Raw genomic sequence first — 17700 nt, 5'->3', positions numbered from 1 at the left:
TGAAATAGTGATTCCCCCAGGTTTGCAGAAAAATTCAAAAACTAAGAAAAAAAGGGAGGGTTAAAAACAACAACCAGGGAACAGCTATCTACAAAAGCACAGAGAACTATTATTGGCAGATGCACAAGAAGGAGTAAAGCAGGAAGGGAAGAGAGATTGGATGGGGGGGCACTTATTGCTGAGGTGGTAAAGCTGTTAGATGGGCAGTAGGGAGAGTTGCCACCACCAGCAGTTGTGCAACAACAATACTGCAGGGCAGGTGGCCAGCCAGGAGAATCGTTGCCAATAAAAGTGCCTCTGTCATGTCTAGCTGAATTATAGAGAGGTCTGATCTACGCAGGCCTGAAGACATATTAGCTACTATTGGTCATTTACAGTGGCAAAAACTCACAGAGGAAGACTGACCAGTCCCACTCTCCTCTCCTCTGGTAATTTTAGAAACCTTATTGGGTGGGCCTGTGAACTTTTTTGTGGGGGAAGAGGGGGTGATTGAAATGTCAGCCAAACAGTTCAGTTGGGTCCACTTTGCAATAATAACTTCATTCTTCTAAATTTCTTCTAAATAACTAAATAATAATTTCATCAAAATTTCTTCTAAATAACTACATTTCTTCTTCTTCTTCCTCTTCTTCTCCTCCTCCAACAAAGTTTTATTTTGGGTACAAGCTTTTGTGTGCAAGCATCTGAAGAAGTGTGCAGACATATGAAAACTTATGTCCATAAAACTTTGTTGCTCTTTGTTGAGAGCTAGTTTGATGTAGTGGTTAAGTATGCAGACTCTTATTTCGGGGAACTGGGTTTGATTCCCCACTCCTCCACTTGCAGCTGCTGGAATGGCCTTGGGTCAGCCATAGCTCTCACAGGAGTTGTCCTTGAAAGGACAGCTGCTGTAAGAGCTCTGTCAGCCCCACCTACCTCACAGGGTGTCTGTTGTGGTGAGGGGAAGGGAAAGGAGATTGTAAACTGCTCTGAGACTTCTTTAGGTAGTGAAGGAGAGGATATAAATCCAATCTCATTGTCTTCTTCTTTGGTGTAGTGGTTAAGTGTGCAGACTCTTATCTAGGAGAACCAGGTTTGATTCCCCACTCCTCCACTTGCACCTGCTGGAATGGCCTTGGGTCAGCCATATCTTTCGTAAGAGTTGTTCTTGAAAGGGCAGGTGCTGTAAGAGCTCTCTCAGCCCCACCTACCTCACAGGGTGTCTCTTGTATGTGGGGGGGAAGGTAAAGGAGATAGTGACCACTCTGAGATTCAGAGTATAAAATGGGATATAAATCCAATATCATCATCTTCTTCTTGGTGCCATTGGACTCACGTTTGTTCTGCATCTTTAAAGTGTTACCTAGTGTTCTGAAGGAATTTTCCTTAAGGGCTAATTCAAGGACAAAATGGAGGTTAATGGGTTGTGTGCCCATTCCTAGAGATGTGCTGACTATGGCACAGCTTTTTTCCCCCTTCATATACTTTTTTTTTTTTGCCTTTGGGCTTCCAGCTGTGCTGTGGTACCGTATCCAATCTGGATTCACTTGTACATATGGGGAATGGATCATATTGGCTCTGTTAAACAAAATCATATGTTTTAATTATAGTTAGCTTGTTAAGCCAGGATTCAGCACAGAGACAATGGGTCATATCTCTGCTTGCCTTGACAAAGGCTGGCTTCAGTATCTTTCCTCTGTGACCTGGCGGAGGGGGCGTTATCAGGGTCCAAGCCAAGATTAAACCAGGATCTGCCCAGGATGTTCGGATTTGTAGGCCCTGTGAAACCTGCTAACACTAACTGTGGCTAAAGAAGCCAAATCCTGGTTTCAGATCCTGGTTTGATGGACCATAAGTAACTATAGATAGTGTGATGGACTGCATTCAGGCAATGATGCTAATCATAGACATTTGACATGATGTCTGAACTGAACACTGTGTTGATTTCTTTGGAGAATATTCAGAAACACTGTTTCAAGGCACATTATCAGTACGTTGATTTTGGAATGACCTGGACATTGTTAGTTTCTAGACATAGGGTGCGTCTCAGTATATGGCAATCCAGATAATATACTCTGTGCAATTTTGTCATTACATTTCAAATAACATTCAATTGAGAAAAAAACCATTAACACCAATAGTAGGAACAAAAAAATGGTACATGCTTGGACGGTAGGAGAAAGCCCATAAAATAGCAGCAGCTGCTATGATAATTACACTATTGTTAGTAAAATGATCTCATCATTATTTGGGCTTTTGTGAGAGCTCCATGGGTAATATGCCGAATTTAAACATGGGTTAATGGAGGAGGGAGGAACAGAGTGAAATTAACAATTCTACCTCCCCAAAAGAAATGAACATAAAGACTTTTTCTAAATATACCTTTGAAAATGGTACTTGTTTCATTCAGAAATATTACTTATTCATAAAGCAGAATAAGTAAATCAAATAAAAGGTATTCCTCACTAGATTTTGTATTAACAGGAGACAAAAGTTAACAAATAGCTTATACTTTGTGAGTCACCTTGAACAGGTCTCTGGAGAGGTCCCAGTAAATACCAAAGCAATAAAAATAGTCACTGATATGATAGGTGATTTCTTGAACAGATTGCTGCAAGTCAAGGGGAAAAGATAAGTTGCCGGGTGTTCTTTCTCCTTTAGTGCTCTAGTGGATATAATTCCTTGATCAGCAGCTGCACTGATTGTTCCGTACATCAGTACAGAAGTGTCCAGTAGGTCCAGAAATAAGTGACAAAGCACATACTTCTACACAGAAGGTCAAGGTTCAGAATCCTCAACATTTGCAGTGCTTCTAAACAGGGCTGGGAAATACTTCTGGTTGACACCTTGAAAAGCTGTAGTGAATTGGTGTATATAAAAGTGAATTAGATTGACTAGACTCAGCATAAGGCAGCAAACATTCCTAATAAATCTTTCTTTCCCGTTCTTCCTCAATGCTGTTGGGTTCAGTTCTCTTCTTCCCTGAAGACACATAAGGTCTACAGCAAAAGAAAGACAGAAATAGCTTTCCTTGATGCCCTTTCAAAATACACTAGACAGCTGTCAGATGTTAGAAAATGGTGACTTCTAAACCTGCTCTACAAGGAAATTCTGGTAGGTTGAAGACTAATATCTCAGTCTAAAAATAATTCCTCCTTTGTCCCATGCAACACATTTGTTCTTTTCAGACGCTCCACTGGGAGGGAATGAAAGTAAGTAGGAGGTGATGGAATTGTGGGGCAAGGTTCATCTTCTGACATACATTATTCCATTGGAACATGTAGGGCTTTTTTTTTTTTTTTTTTTTAAGCAGGAACGCACAGGAACGCAGTTTCAGCTGGCCTGGTGTGAAGGGGTGTGGCCTAATATGCAAATGAATCCCTGCTGGGCTTTTTCTACCAGGTGAAACAATGGTGACATCAGGGGTGTGGCCTAATATGCAAATGAGTTCCTGCTGGGTTTTTTTGTTTTTTGTTTTTTTGCAAAAAAAGCCCTGGGAACATGTATACAGAGCTTGCTTTGCCAGTGGTCCAAATCAGGTGGATGAAACTCTACATGCAATCACTTGTGAATGCAGAGGCTCTATACACATGTTCTAATAAACAGGTCAAGGTGTGTCATAATTCCACTACCCCCAAAACCACATTAATTCTCCCCCTTTAGAACATCCAAAAACGGCTAATATTCCCAACAAATGTAAACATTCTGCTAGAGGAATTATGAGCCATTAATGGAAGAACAGTCCGGATCTTGGTTGGCTGTATTCTTTCCCTTCTCTCTTGCAAATGATTTTCCATATCAGCTTTCCTTTGGTTATCTAGCCCTCCCTGCTCCAAGGACTCAGGACAAAAGATACAGATGGAGGAATTTCTATTTTTCTTCCTTGCCCAATAAACTCATGCTGCTTCTTGAAATTCACCTTCCTGTTTACTAATCTCATAAAAGGCTACATTTCTGGCCCTGTAATGCCCATACTTTCCCAAAAGGATGACAACCCTGAATGTAAGAAGATAACCCTTAAAATGGTTTACAGCAAAGATTATGTTATGAGTGCATAGAATCATAATTTGTATGTGAATAGAAAGCTGCCTTCTCTTTCTCTTGATGACACATATGAAATAAAATCTAGTCTTCCTTTCAAATAAATAGGATAACTCTTTCCTTAAGCATCTGGATTATTTTAATGAGCTCAAAACCTCACTGAGATTAAAAATGGTCAAAAAACTGAATAACGGGTCCTGAGCTATGAAAATATCTAATAGTAACATATGCCCCTCATCTGCGGACATCTAAATCTACAGATTGGCACTATGCTGACACTAAACAGATTTTCCTGCACAGTGGGGGATTCCCCCGAGTTTGCAGAAAAAACTGAAATCTTAAGGGGGGGCATTGGGGGGTTTAAATCCCCCCCCCCAAATAAAAGAGCACTGTCTGCATATGCACACTTACCATAATTTTGCAAAGTTGGCAGCAGCAAACCTTGGGAGGTGCTCCAAGCCTGGCTGCAGTGCCAGGAGTCACTTTGGGCTTAGCCACACTGGCAGCAGATGCTGGAAGCCACACTAAGCCAGGGCTCAAAGCGGCTCCCTGAAACCACTGCTGCTTCAGGCAGGCTCAAAGTTATGTAGCAGGGACTAGAGCTGTGCCAGGCTTGGTAATGGGGGGAAGAAGAGATGGAATTTTCCCCTTCTGAGAATCTCACAGAGCCCCTTTGTCTCATTCTAACTATATACCGCTACAGGAACAGTTCTGGACAATATCCACGAGCAAGATAAACTATTGGAAATTAACTGCTTGAATGAAGTTTTACCATGATAGCTTTCCTGTTCTTATACAGACTCACAAACACACAGGCACCAAAGAGAGTAGAGCTGTTTCCACATGGAGGATTTGCTCCACCCCATATCTCTAATGGGAATGGACTTTTTCAGAGCATCCATACAACATAATATTTTACCAGTGTTCCTCCTTGATGCTAGTCCTGTACTTTAGCCACTACACTACACTGTGCTGGTTCCCACTGATTTTTGCTGTACAAAAGGAAGAAAAAATCAATGCAGACAAAGAGCACTGGTTTGAAGGATCTATTGCACAACAAAATATTATGAGTTTAGTCTACTTTCTTCTAAAACTAGAGATCCAATTCAATAGAAGGATGGCAGTCCTGCTAGAGAAACAGGCGTATTATCTTTAGTTCTATTATCCTTATCGAATGGAAGAAATATTTCTCATTGTTGTACATATAATTTGGAACAGCTAAGTAAGGTTCTGGTTGCTCTTATTATGCATCTTATCCAAGCAGGGCTTTGTTTCACGACCAGTTTTGACAACTCTGTCACCAGCAATGTTATCTTCAAGTATTATCTTTAGTACCTAGAAATGCATTTAAATGAATTGGACATCTGTGGCATTGAATTCAGTGGCGATCTGCATAACAATAACCCTGCTTAGACAATAATGTGAAGAAAGACACGGTAGTAAAATAGTTCTTATTCCTGGTATATCATTGATAAGGAAATTGCTTCTCTCACTACTGCAGAGCCCTCCAGTCTGCACTGAATATTAAACTGCCAATTGCAACCAAGCCCTAAAGAGCAGGAGCTCCAGTGTAGGGAAATAAGGAATTGACACTGCTGCTAATCTTCATATAATTAATGCTGGAGGGGAAAAATCTGCAATCATACTTGGACAGAAAAGATGCCTGAGCTCCTGTCTGAGGATTGCAGAAAGGAACTTTAGGGCAAACACTGGCAATAATATGATATTTTATGGAACTAATTATTCTCTAGAGCAGTGATTTTCAAACTTTAGCAAACTGAGAACCTGCATTCTGATTTACAGTTTTGGTTGGCCCCATAGAGGCCAGACTAGACGTGACAGCATCCTTGTGGTGACTGTCACCATTTTAGAGTGGTATTAAAATGCCGTGAACACATGGCCTCTAATCCCCCCATGCCTTTTCAAGTGCTGAAACAGCCATGAAGGGGATGCAGCCATTTTGGCACTTCATAAAGCACAAGGGAGGGAAACAAGAGCCCTTCTGCCCACCTGCCATGGGCCTGCACAACATTTTAGACTCACTTTAAAATGGTGATGGTATCCTCATGGTGGCCAAGAGGATGATGTCTCCTCTAGTTTGGTCTTAATTCTTCCTCTTTTCCTCTTTAGTGTCCTAAACACAATACATCAAGAGCCACATCAGCTACGCAAAATGCTTATTGCTTTGTTTTTTTCTACTGCTTCTCACATAGAATAATTTGGAAATTCACAAAACGGCATGGAATACTCTTCCTTAAAATTACTTCCTTTTAAAAGTCACTTATAGCTTAAGAAGCAGAAAACATAGATGAAGCTACCAACTGCTGCTGTGGTTATCCTGCTAATAGGGCTTTGGCTTCCCATGCCTGTTAATCATAGCCATTAGCAGGAACTCATTTGCATATTAGGCCTGTTAACCACAGCCATGAGCAGGGACTCATTTGCATATTAGGCCACACCTCCTGGCATGACCATTGTTTCACACAGAGTTTTTTTAAAGGGAAAGCCCAGCAGGAACTCATTTGCATATTAGACCACACCTCATGATGCCAAACCAGTCGGAACTGCATTCCTGTGCGTTCCTGCTCAAAAAAAGGCCTGGTCATGAGTTTCCCCATTGCTATAACAAAGGGAAGGCAGAACAGGCCTTTTTTCCTTTCACAAAGAAAGCAGAAAACTCTCTTCACACATTGCTTTCCAGGTCACATGCTGCTTTCCATATCATCAGGTCTAGAGGGCTGAGGTTTGCTCTTCTAAACTGAAAGCCAGGAATCCAAGACAGGTAATGTGCCAAATGGCACATGGCCAGTCAGCACAACCAGATTCTGGCCAAACCCTTTGCTTAAAGATTAATTAACCTGTTGTGACATAAGCTGTAGTTTACCAGAACCCTTTTTTGGTAGATGCTGCTGCATCTGACAAAGTGGGATTTAGCTCACAAAAGCTTGTCGCGATATATATATTTAGTTTTGAAGGTACTTTGACACTCTTATGGCACTGCACCAAAAAAGGCACTATCAGATGTGGTCACTCACTGAATCTCTAATGATGGAGGACTATAAAGTAGGGCTTACTAGATGACCCCAGCATCAGGATAAAAGTGATGTTGGAGAAGGTGCTGAATATAAATTTGCAACTCAGATTTATACTTGGTTTCTACATTTGGTTGATCAAGGAAGATATAACAATTGTTGGTGCATATTACTACATAAATTAAAGCAGCTGCAGCCTTTGAAATATTGTCTAGACTAAATTACTGTGTTTGCAGACATTAAACCAGTCTCTCCTTCTATGGGGAATGTAACAACTCAGACAGTGACATAATGACATGATTTATACTACTGCTATTGTTGGTACATCCATTTTTAGATGCTTTAGAATTAGCTGTTTCTTTGGAAATATTTAAAACTTGTCTTTGGAACATATCTGAATAGCTGTCTTAATTCTTAATACATGTGGTATTCAAATTCTGTGTTGTAATTCTTGATTTTACTAGCTTGACCGTTAAGAGGCTTATATGACTGGGAGTTGATTCACTGACACACACAGGTATCAAAATGATTTATGTCTCAGGTTTTGAGCAAGAGCTCAAAATGCTACTTGGTCATACTTTCATCAGAGTACCTTCAGTAGATTATAGAATTTCAGCTTTTCATCTGTTGCATAAGTATCATAATATTTTTAATACTCCCCTGAACAATTAATGTCTCCAAGGGAGGAAGAGGAAGAAGAGTTGGATTTATACCCCACCCTTCACTCGGAATCTAGTTCCCTTCATTTCCCCACAACAGACATCCTTGTGAGGTAGGTAGGGTTGAGAGAGCTCTCCAGAACTGCTCTTGAACAGAACAGCTCTGAGAGAGTTATGATTGACTCAAGGTCACTCCAGCAGCTGCATGTGGAGGAGTGGGGAATCAAACCTGGTTTTCCCAGGTAAGAGCCAGTGCATTTAACCACTACACCAAACTGGCTTTCCAATTTGGAATGGTTTACACCAGGGGTGTCAAACATGTGACCCGGGGACCGAATCAGGCCCCCAAGCAACTGGTAGTCTTCTGCTTTCTTTGCTTTCTCTCTTGCTTCCTTCTGCATAACAGTTTACTCAATCACACAGGAACTAGAGCAAAGTCTCTGTTTTCTCCATGGGATGAGGCTCCTCCCTTGGGGAGGAAGGGTGGGGGAGGCAGAGCTTGCTTTGCCAGGCTCTCTCAATTGTACAGCAGAGCTACTGAGCCAAGCCTCTCCTTTTTTAATTGGATGAGGCTCCTCCCCTTCCTGGCCCCTTAGGGAAGCACGGAAAGACCCAGAGCTTCCTTTGCCCAGTTCCCTGGATCCCATGGGAGAGATACAAAGAAAGTACCTTCAAGACCAATGAGTGCTAATGTTTTAAGCATGTTTTAAAGGGTTTTTTTTTAAAAAAAATCTTCAATTGTGTTTGTCTGTGCTCTTTATAAAGTTTATATCTGTGCTACCTAATTTTAAATAGGTACACACATGGCCAGGCCCAATATAGCCCAGCCCAACCAGGTCATAAATGTCAGATCCGGCCCTCATAACAAATGAGTTCAATACTCCTGGTCTATACCATCCATGGAGATGGGGTCCCCTGTGCAAGCACCAAGTCATTACTGACCCATGAGGTGATGACACATCATGACATTTTCTTGGCATACTTTTACAGGGTGGTTTGCCATTGCCTTCCCCAGACATCTACACTTCACCCCCAGCAAGCTGGGTACTCATTTTACAAACCTTGGAAGGCTGAGTCAACCTTGAGCTGGCTACCTGAACCCAACTTCTGCTGGGATCAAACTCAGGTCGTGAGCAGAGCTAGGACTGCAGTACTGCAGCTTACCACGCTGCACCACGGGGCTCATTGCTAAGAATATAAATTAATATAAATATAAATTATATATTGACACAGGGATCTATAATCACACTTGATTGTCATTCATAATTTCATCTCAAACACATCCTAAAGAATCATGACCCTGAAAAGGGAGGAGTGGTTAATCAATTTGACCAACTATTATTAGACATGGTAGGAAAAAAGACAGCTAAAGCACAAACATCTGTAACTGTGGGGGCAGGGGGAGGGGAGAGACCAACACTGGAAAATGGTGGATAACAAATGTGTGCATGTAGATCCTGAATAATATTTGTTACTGTGTCATTCAGAAGCACAGGAAAATCTTATATAAATGGGTGGTCTAACTCTAGACCCAATTGTTCAAAGAACTATCTTCAGTGATGGTTATTCCTAAGTGCCAAGTCTCTAGAGCCTCCTGTATATCAGCACCAGGGCTGAACTTATAAGTGTAAACATTTCTCATGACTCCCTCCTTGTTACAAAAGGCTACAAAGAAGAGTAGAGCAGTTGGTGCGAGACTTCTGAGAGAACTGTGAATAGCCCAAGGTCTCCCAGCAGAGAGACTTCTGAGAGAACTGTGAATAGCCCAAGGTCTCCCAGCAGACTTCTTGTGGAGGAGTGGGGAATCAAACCCAGTTCTCCAGATTAGAGTCCCCACGCTTAACCACTATGCCATGCATGCTGGCTCTCTAGGACCCAAGCTCCTACTTTCTTTCACCTAAAACACTGGGAATTGAAGAGAATGAAATCTTACAATTTACCAGAAAGACCTTAGATTATTCTTGCTGAATTTTTGGACATAAATGAAGTTTCTGCAGATTTCTAAGGTACTGTATCCACACCATATTAAAAAAAAAACTTGCAGTGCAATCTTAGCTACTCTCTTCTAAACCCATTGAAATCAAAGGGTTTAGAAAGCCACAACAGCATTCAGGATTGTACCGTTCATTATTTATCTCATAAGGATGTTTCTAAGCAACAATCTTGGGAGCTGTGGAGCCTTCTATTTGTTTGTTTTTTTTAACATGCACTAAATGTGTCCTTTAGAAACAAGAAAACACAAGAATAGGTGGTAGAAATAAGCTTTTAATGTAAAACTCCACAAGACTTCAAAGCTCATATAGTGCATTTCAATCAAACTATTGTTTATTCTAAACCCCAGTACGTGCTTGCCCTACAGCCTTACTGATTAAAAACTCTAATAGATGGCCTTCCTGTCAACATGTTTGGATGTCTCCTGAGCCATCTGGTGGGGAGGGCATTTCATTGAGTTGTTCTCCTGAGCTTTCCCCCCAGAGTCTAGTCTCTGAGACGCTCTTGTATCAATAATAGTCACCAGCTAACAACACAAAGGAGGCTTGTGATGCCAAAAAATCTTGCAAAAAAAATAATTAAGGACTAGGTGAAACAATACTCAGCTGCACAAGACTTTGAGTCAGGAATTACATTTGCATCACCCATTCCTACAATTATTGATCCACCTTGATTATAAATTTGGTTTCCATGCCTTGATGGTTGGTAATTAGAACTTGGAGGACCAGCCACTCTTGGAATTCTATTTTGGGTGACTGTAGTAATTGCTGAGTAGCCCTGCTCTAACTGCCAAAGCCTATGTATCCACTGGGAAATATAAAAAAGAATGGACACATGTTAGTTTTATAGGAGGTAAAGTGACACCCTATCCCTTGCCAACCATAGTGGTGGCTTTTTCCTAGGAGCCCCAAGACCTCCATCCAAAGGATGAGGCCAAAGGATGGAGGTGAGGGGTGGGGGTCCAGTATAATGACCACCTTTCTGACTCTTGCCCAGTTCCTGCTCCTGGCTACATCCAGCTATTGGAAAAGGTCCCCTGTGCAAGCACCAGTCTTTACTGACTCTGGGGTGACGTTGCTTTCACAACGTTTTCACGGCAGACTTTTTATGGGGTGGTTTGCCATTGCCTTCCCCAGTCATCTACACTTTCCCCCCAGCAAGCTGGGTACCCATTTTACCAACCTTGGAAGGATGGAAGGCTGAGTCAACCTCGAACCAGCTACCTGAAAACCCAGCTACTGCCGGGGATCGAACTCAGATCATGAGCAGAGCTTAGGACTGCAGTAGTGCAGCTTTAACACTCTGTGCCACGGGGCTCTTCTTCCAGCTATTGACCATCCCTCAAAAAAGTGCCAGGTAGGCTGCAGTTGTGCAAAGGAGTACATGTATCACATGCGCCTTCCCCCATAAGGTCTTACCACAGGCAGCCTCTTGCTGTATACTGCCTTTGCAGTGGCAGCCAGCGTTTATCATTGCAGTGAGTCCTCCCTTGCATGGATGTGTGTATTTGTGTGAGAGACAGACAGAGAGGGAGGATGTGTAAAAAAGAAAGATTTTTCCCCTTAATAGTGATACCAAAGAAAGGCTCAATTCTTCCATTCACTGCCTTTTCTACACCATTTATTTATCAACACAAGAAAAAAGGAGTCAGCCAATCATTCTTAAAATGACTTGTGTACCTCCAAAACCTCCAAGTCAGTGGAAGCGTATATTAGAGGTACTCCCTCTTCTGGAACTGCCTTCCTTTAATATTCCCACTCCATGTGTGTGTGTGTGTGTGTGTGTGAGAGAGAGAGAGAGAGAGAGAGAGAGATTCTCATCCTTTCCCCATCCTCTCCAATTAATTCCACTTCTTGAAGATGCTGGGAGAGAGAGAGAGAGAGATTCGCTTTTGTTCAGCCCAAAGATGCAGCAGCTGAGTAGCTCTTTAGTTTTCTGGTTGCCTGCCACTGGTTAATTTCTGTCAACTTTCCTTGCAGAGAGGGTTGGTGCCTCTCTGAACAGTAGAGGCCATTCATTGTACTCCAACTGAAGGTGTCAATTGCTCTCTTCCAAGCCATTGTGGTGGTACTGCATAGTTCATGCATATCAGATGGGATGGTTGTCTCAGGCCGCAGCAGCAGATATTTAAAAGAGTGACAAAGACAGATAGGGAACGGTCTGACTCAACAGACCACCTTCATGTGTTCTTCAGTCCAATGCTGTAACATGTTTTTTTTCCTGTGCCATGTCCTAGATATGCCTAAGCTTGTGTGATCCATAATTGTGAATCATGAACTTCACCATCCATGTGGAAGACTGCAACCATGAGAAACTATCTTAAGAAAGAGATTCCCCCCTTTGGCAATCTTTAGTAACCATGTCATCACAGTGATTCCAATTCCTTGCTGAATTCCAGTTCCTGCCCCAAATTCTACCCTCCCCAGGCACCATGCTCCAAATCTCCAGGGATTTCCTGACCCAGTGTTGGCAACCTGAAGGATAGTGAACTTTCTATTAAAGTGTCAGTATGTTCGGCTTCTAGAGTCACTATTCCCTCCACAGATCTCACCTGCCTCTCAGTTGTCAGCCAGGAGATATTCTTTATTGGGTGATTTACTTCAGGGGATCCAGTTACCATCTGAATGCTGTCAAGCCATGAAGCCCCAGTCTTGGCCTACAAATGATGAGTTGCCTGAGTACCCTCTCTTGGCATGTGGCCACTCACTTTGAGGGCCTCACCATTTTTGTTTATGCAACTGTCATTAAATTGAGTGCGGAGGACTCTTTTGCAGGCATATGTTAAAAACAATTTAAAATGATCTCTCCTATTAATAAAAGCTCTAAAGTACAAGTCATGAATCACGTTCCCTCCCTTTGGCTGAGCTGCCTGTCACTCATTCTCAATGGAGAGTAACCCTACCCTCCAGCCTCAGGACAGACAAGGACTGAGCCACTCCTTCGCAGAGGAGAGAAAGAAAGCCTTCCCTCGATTGGTTGAGGGAGGGAGGGAGGCGAGGGGAAGAGCCAGAGAGACGGGGGAAATGGTGTCCTCTGGCAGCGGACCAACACGTTCTATTCCAGGTAGAAGCTTTTGTACATCTCCACACTTCATCTTCAAAATACAGAGAGAGGGAGAGGGAGAGAGACTGGAGTCCTGTGTTTAAGACCAACAACGTTAGTTTTTGTGTGCCTGCATACTTCTTCTTCGGGGGTCGGGGGGAGGGAAAGAGTCAGAGAGAGAAAAATGGGAGTCCAGTGTTTAAGACCAATAACATTTTATTTCAGGTATAAGCTTTTGTGTGCCTGCACACTTCTTCAGAGAGACAGAGACAGAGGAAGAGGAGGAATGGAAAGCCAGAGAGCCCAAGCCACACACACAAAGCCCCCTTCCAATTTCTTTCAGATGGGGCGGGGAGGAGAAACTAACAACACAGCTTGCATTCTTTATTAGTGGAAGGGAACAAGAGTCTAGCAGCACCTTAACGACTAATAACATTTGTGGCAGGGCATGAGTTTTCAAGAGTCACTGCTCATTTCTTCAGATATGCATCTATGGCTGCTAACAGATGGGCATTTTTGGGCGGAGTGGAGGCGTCCCAAATCAGGCCGGCTTTAAAAGAGCTGTCCCTAAGCCTCCACATGCTCCCCAGCGAGGCAGTCCCATCCCGTCCACTAGGCGGCCAGGCGCCTCCAGACAGGGAGGCGCCCCAGAAGCCAGATGTCACGAGCTGGGGCTGAGTCAGGCAAAGTCCAGGGGCAGTCCAAGGTCGGCAACTCGTGAGCAAGGAGGGTCCAAGGCGCCAAAACAGAATCGTAATCCAGGTATCACAGGTCAGAGGTTCAGAAGCCGAAGTCAGGGGGTCCAGAGGTCCAAGCCAAAGTCAGGAATCCAAAAGCCAAAGTCAAGAGCCGGAGTGGATGCTAGGATGTCAGGTATGTGACTAGTTGCTTCCACAAAGCCTCCTCCCAAAGCCCACAGCTATATAGCCCTCTGCTGCCTGTTGCTCATTTGGGCTAATTGCTGTCTCAGAGCAGCAGCCAGGATCCTGCCGAAACTTAAGCATCCTCACACTTAGAAGGGCCAGAATCCTTTCACCACTCAGGGCTCAGGGAGCGTCTTGCTTGTGAGCGTGCCGCCCTCCTCCGATCCCTGAGGTCCTGATGAAGGCGGTCACGCACACGAGCCACCCGAGAGGGCGAGGCAGGGGGGCTTGGATCTTCTTCAGCAGGAGGCAGGGGCACTGGTGCAGGTGGCAGGGGCACCGTTCCTTCTGCAGGCTCTGCAGGCTCGGTTTCTTCTGCAGGGTCCCCAGCACCCATGACACCAGACACCTCTTCCCCCCCCCCCCACAAATGGGTCAAGCACTCAAGTGCTCTGGCTGGTTTCTTAAAAAAAAAAGTGGACACGGCTTGGGGTGGCTTGGTGTGGACACACAGCCAAGTTGCCTTGCTCGCGCGATCGGCTCAAATAATTTTTGAGCCATTCTCAGGAGCCTGGAGGATGGGATGAATACGGGACAAGGACAGGCAGCAGATGTTGCCGTCTGGAGGGATTTTTGGGGTCAATTTCCGAGGCATCTCTGAGTCAGCCCAAAATGCCAGTCTGTAATCACCCTGTTTATCCTTATATCTCGGAGAGTGAAGTGATTTTAGACACCACATAACAATAGCAGGCACTGGTAATGAGAGAAGAAACCCAGGTTTCAATTCAATCCAGGAGGATGCATTGCCTTGAACATCCATACCATACCATACCAAACCTTTAATGGCATAATAGATTCAGATAAAAATACACAGAATATAAAAATTTAAACATTGGAGATAAAATCAAAATAAAACCGAGCTTACAGATACATTCAAACATGCTCAGAATTAAATTTAAGGATGTCAGCCAGAAATTTTGCCACAGCCTCACTAACCACCCCCTCAGTATCACTCAATAAATAATAACAGGGTGGCAGAATAGACAAATCTGGAGAAAAAGAAAGCTTGCCAAATAAATCTTTACGGAGGTTATGGTAAAAAGAACAATCAAGCAATATATGCTGGATTGAGTCAGGGGTATTCGCTCCACAGGAGCAAAGTCTGTCGGCTAAAGGGACTCGCTGATATCTCCCTTGTAAAACTTTGGAGGGAAACGCGTTTAGTCTGGCCAACATAAATGCCCTGCGATGACTTGGAGTGGTTAGGTCTGATAGATAATTGGGCATTTTGCCACAAAAAGCATAAAGACCTAAGGAAGCTGGAGAGCAAGTATAAGGGAGAGTTGGCCGTAATTTCGTTTCCTCCAATTCCCACAGTCTCAGTTTAATACATCTGAAGATATATGACTCTTCAGAGGTAGAAAAATCATCTACCTCTAACCCCAATTGATTGAGTTTAGACAGAAGCACTGCTGTCCAGGACGAAATATATGGGTCTCTTTTCATACAATCAAGAAGGCTGTTGGGATCTGTTCTAAAATGAATTTTGAGCCAGAATTTAAACACTGCAATCCAGGCTTTTGTCTCCACCAAAGACTGACCCACTTCAGAGCAGAGAGCAAAGTAGGACACACATTTTGGCAAACCAAGAATTTGTCTAAAGAATGAGGCTTGAATGCCCTCCACTTTCCTGGTAAAAGCTGAGATCCATATAGGGATACCATAGAGGATTTGGGCAAGCGTTTTGGCTTTGAATACTTTAATAGCTGCTGGAACTAATTGGTTGCCCCTTGCAAAGAAAAACTGTTTAATTTGAGCAGCTGAACACTTAGCCAAGTTGATGGTGTTGTTACGATGTGAAACCCAGCTTAACTTGTGGTTAAAAGTGATCCCCAAGTATTTAAAATTTTTTGTTTGCTCGATTGTTGAATTGCCAATAAACCATCTCTGTGGGCCCCAGCAATTTGAAAAGACAACTACTTTAGATTTGGTATAATTGATAGTAAGTGAATTACAATTACAGTAGTCATAAAAGGCGTTCAAATACCTTTGCAGGCCCACTCTTGTACAAGAGAGGATGGTAGTGTCATCGGCATAAAGTAATAAGGGGACCGCTCGGCCTGCAAGTTTAGGCGGATGACCATTGATAGGGGTCAAAAATTGTGCCAGGTCAGTTAAAAATAAATTAAAAAGATGTGGGGCCAGCACACAACCTTGTTTTACCCCCTTTAACACTGGGATTTTACTAGTCAAGTCACCGCTAGAAGAAAATTTCACTTGGCAAAAGGTATTAGAATGAAGTTTCCTCAAGAGAAACAGCAAACGAGGGTCCATTCCCAGGTAACCAAGCTTGATCCATAGTTGGGCTCTATCTATTGAATCAAAAGCACCCTTCAAATCGATGAAGGCAGCATATAATTTTTTTGACCCGGTATGCATATATTTTTCAGCAAGGAAGGCCAGAGTGCAGCAGTGATCCATAGCAGATTTGCCTTTGGAGAAGCCAATCTGTTCAGGACCTATGATGTTGCCTAGGCGCATCCAGTCAGTTAATCGGAGTTCTAAATGTTTTGCATACAATTTGCCCACTATAGATAATAAACTAATGGGGCGGAAGTTTTCTGGTAACTCCAACCCCCCCTTTTTGTATATTGGGATAATTATAGAGTCAAGCCAAGAGTCAGGGATGGAGCCATGCAGATCGATAAAAGAGAACAATTTTGCAAGGGGCAAGAGCCACCAATCGGCAAACTTTGTGAATACCTCAGCGGGAAGGCCATCAGGGCCAGGTGCTTTACCCGCTTTTAAATCCTTCAATAACTCACTGATTTCCTCTAGAGTTACTGGAGGCCAGACCGGCATATCAGTAACTGAGGGGTTTGCTAAGATAGGAGGGGATACACATGGGGCAGCAAAAATGTTAGAGAAGTAATCAACCCATGTTTGCTCAGAGATATTTGGGTCAGTAACAGAATTGTTTTTTAGATTACCTGAAATGATTCTCCAGAAGGCCTTATTATCGTTAGATTTTATCGAGTGGTAAAGTTGGTCCCATTTATTCTGAAAGAAAGCTTTCTTTTTGGATGTAGTAAGCTCCAGGTAGGCTGTCTTGTAAGCAATGTAGGCCTTAATTTTTGATTGGTCTTTGGAGTGACAAGCCTCTTTAAAATGAGCTCTCAGTTCTTGTTTCCAAGCTAAACAATCTGTATCGAACCAGCTGGAGAAACTAGACCTAGACAAGATCACCGGTTTAGCTTTGGCACTACAATAATCAATTAATAATGAAAATCTTGAAAGGATTGAATCATCTGAATTGGAATTTATGATTGAATCCCTTAATCTGCATAGCGCTTCAGAGCCAAAGAGGGAAGAAAACTCCCTTTCTAGGGCCGGGGACCACTTGATTTTTTTTAGAACATTCTCAGGGGCCTTCATGGATTGGGAAGGTGATACCATATTAACCTCCAGATCCAATCGTAGGGATAGAGTTAGGGGCAGGTGGTCACTTTCTGTGCGCGGATCGATGTAAAAGTTATCGATAGATGACAGAAGGTTGGGTGAGCCCACACAAAAATCTATCACACTGCAACCCCTTGTGGAAAAAAAAGTAAAGTCATTTGCAGCTGGAAATTTAGAGAGACCATTAAATATTATAACATTGTGCGCTATGCAGAATTCAATTAATCTAAGACCCGCCTTATTGGTTAAAGTATCTTTAGAACAACGGGGTAAACATAGTTGTAGTGGAGGGGATTCAACCGCTTCAAAGCCAAAATGAGAGATCCATTTCTGATTGTTACTGCCTATCCGAGCATTAAAATCACCAAAAATCATGAGCTGAGCAGTATGGAATTTCCTAGACAAAGACGTCACATAGTCAGAAAATTTCTCCCAGACAGCATCTAACTCCAGCTCACCATTAGAAGGGGCTAAATAAACATTAATCATGATTAGGGTCAGTGCTGGGGAGGACAGCAATAAAGCCTGGGCAATTGGCGGGCAAGGATCCAGGAGGATCACCTTAAATGGTAAACTGGATTTCACCAAAGCAGCCATGCCTGCTTTACTGCGACCTTTAGAGTGAGATCTATA

The 17700-nt window shown here is 43.0% G+C and overlaps 1 protein-coding gene across 1 annotated transcript in view; it reads right to left on the bottom strand.

Moving 5' to 3' along the window:
- Positions 1 to 17700, bottom strand: part of STK32C (serine/threonine kinase 32C) — a 225983-nt gene that overhangs the window by 32189 nt on the left and 176094 nt on the right. The window lies entirely within an intron of this gene.

Source organism: Heteronotia binoei, chromosome 6 (genome assembly GCF_032191835.1).
Source record: "Heteronotia binoei isolate CCM8104 ecotype False Entrance Well chromosome 6, APGP_CSIRO_Hbin_v1, whole genome shotgun sequence".
NCBI classification, from domain to species: domain Eukaryota; kingdom Metazoa; phylum Chordata; class Lepidosauria; order Squamata; family Gekkonidae; genus Heteronotia; species Heteronotia binoei.
The sequence above is the reverse complement of the archived record's forward strand: the minus strand, read 5'-3'. Positions and strand labels throughout refer to the sequence as shown.